General features: G+C 59.5%; 1 pseudogene; it reads left to right on the top strand.

The window, feature by feature from the left end:
• The first annotated feature begins 1,191 nt into the window (after positions 1–1,191).
• On the top strand, positions 1,192–2,385 carry LOC123057324 ((+)-menthofuran synthase-like; annotated as a pseudogene).

The following is a 2,385-nucleotide window of genomic DNA, read 5'->3' as shown; positions in this document are numbered from 1 at the left end:
GACCTGCAGCAGCTAGTTCATCCCCAAGACTTTTCATCTTCGCCATATACGCCGAGCTTGACATCGAGCCCTTCTTGGTATTGGTGATGGCGATTCTCAGATTAGTAATCCGAGACTGAGATTGTGAGGCGAAGAGATTTGTCACCGTCGTCCAAAGCTCAAAGGTGGAATCTTTCCCAACAACTTGTGCAAGAATTTCTGGAGACATGGAATTGAGAAGGTATGATAGAACCTGCTGATCTTTGGCGATCCAGGGTCCGTATAGGGGATTCGGCTCTAGGGCCGTGGTCTTGTCTGCCTTCGTGATCTCCACCATCTTGGGTGGAGCGGCATCGGTGTTGTCCAGGAGCCCCGTCACCTGTGCGCCTCGCAGGGCTGGGAGGACCTGCGTCTTCCAGAGGATGAAATTACCTCTTGCGAGCTTCTCAGACGGCGGCGATCCAAGGTTGAGGGAGACGCCGGCGGAGGAAGCCATGGAGACGATGATGTGTGGTTTCTAGGGTTTTGGATTGTGGCTAGATGTATGAGAAGAGGTGGCTCTGATTACCATGAAAGATATGAAGCGTTCCTACTCCATCGAGGGAGCCGCGTGGTAGTTTATATTGATGCGTGGCCGAAGCCTGGCTTGACGTACAAGGTTATGACAGAAAGAGTTTGGGTAGAATACAAGAGAAGGAAGGAGGTTGAGATTACAACTCTATATATTCTAACAGATGATGACTAGGAGTAGGGTGTAGTTGCACTATCTAGTAGTTTTTTTATGTCGTTGCACCGTAGTTTTTTATTTATCTATGCTATGGAACTATGTAAAATATCTATGTATTCTATGAATTTTATATTATCTATATTAAAAAAATGTACACAATGTTTAGCGCGCGCTGCATTTTAGTGTGGCCGCTGGAGCAACGTGCACGCGCTCAATTTTAGCGCGCCTGCTGGAGCTAGCATTGTCGGCCGCGTCAAACCAGACGAAGGGCGTGCGGCAAATGAGTTTTTAGCACGCGGCGCGTTGCGTGGCTGTTGGAGATGCTCTAAGCTTGCAACAGAGACTTGGGGGCTACGTACTTCTCCATTCTCCATCTTCTATATATGCAATCTCGCTGCCGCCATGGTTCAAGTCAAATCCATCAATCTCCCCACCGTCGAGTTTGCCGGCGGCCGTCGAGAATGGCTGCAGACATGGTTGCCGCTATGTTCAACTCCCCCTATGCCCTCACCGTCCTCGCCTTCCTCCTCGCCGTCGCCGTCCTCGTCTCCTCCTCGAAGCGCGGCCGCAATGCCGCCAGGCATGGCGAGCTACGGCTGCCTCCGTCGCCGCCCGGCTTGCCGGTCGTCGGCCACCTCCACCTGCTCGGGAGCCTGCCGCACCGGAGCCTGCGTGCGCTGGCCGCGTCCTACGGCCCGGTCATGCACCTGCGGCTCGGGCGCGTGCCCACCGTGGTGGCGTGCTCCGCGGCCGCGGCGGAGGAGGCCATGAGGACCCGCGACCTCGACTTCGCCAGCCGCCCCAGGCTCCTCATGGTCGACCGCTTCTACTACGGCATCGGCTTCACGCCCTACGGCGAGCACTGGCGCCAGGCGCGCCGCGTCGCGTCCCTGGGGCACGTCCGCGCGCAGGAGGCCGCCGCGCTCGTGGACCGGGTCCGCCGACACGCCGGCGACGTCGTGAACCTCAGTGACAACCTCATCGTTTACTCTAACACGGTTATCTCGCGATGCACGTTTGGCGACACGGACTACGTGGTCGAAGGCGGCGGCGCGAGGCTGAGGAAGGTGTTCGCCGAGATTGAGGAGCTGCTGGGCACGGTGCCCATGGGAGAGACGGTGCCGTGGCTGCGTTGGGTGGACGTCGTCACGGGGCTGGAGAAGAAGACGAGGCGGGTCTTTGAGGACATGGACGGATTGCTGGAGCGGGTCATCACCGACCACCGCCAGCGCCGCCGCGCGGCTGCGGCCACCGGGGAGGAGGGAGACTTCGTGGACGTGATGCTGGACTCTACAGAAGAGCTGGACACGGGCAGCATCAAGGGCATCATCCTGGACATGCTGGCCGCCGCCACGGGCTCCACCTTCACGCTGCTGGAATGGGCCATGGCTGAGCTCATCAACCACCCGCACGAGATGCGCAAGCTACAGGACGAGGTCCGCGCGGCAGTCGGCCAGGGCGCCGGCGCCGCCGTGACGGAGTAGCATCTCCCCCGCCTGCCCTACCTGAAGGCGGTGGTGAAGGAGGCCCTGCGCCTCCACCCGCCGATGCCGCTGCTCCTGCCGCGGGAGACGGTGGAGGACACGCGGTTGCTGGGCTACGACTTGCCGGCGGGCACCCGGGTCCTGATCCGAGCTGGCGGACATGAGCGAGCTGCACGGCCTCTCCGGCGGACATGA

This window comes from Triticum aestivum, chromosome 3A (genome assembly GCF_018294505.1).
Source record: "Triticum aestivum cultivar Chinese Spring chromosome 3A, IWGSC CS RefSeq v2.1, whole genome shotgun sequence".
Lineage (NCBI taxonomy): Eukaryota > Viridiplantae > Streptophyta > Magnoliopsida > Poales > Poaceae > Triticum > Triticum aestivum.
The sequence above is the reverse complement of the archived record's forward strand: the minus strand, read 5'-3'. Positions and strand labels throughout refer to the sequence as shown.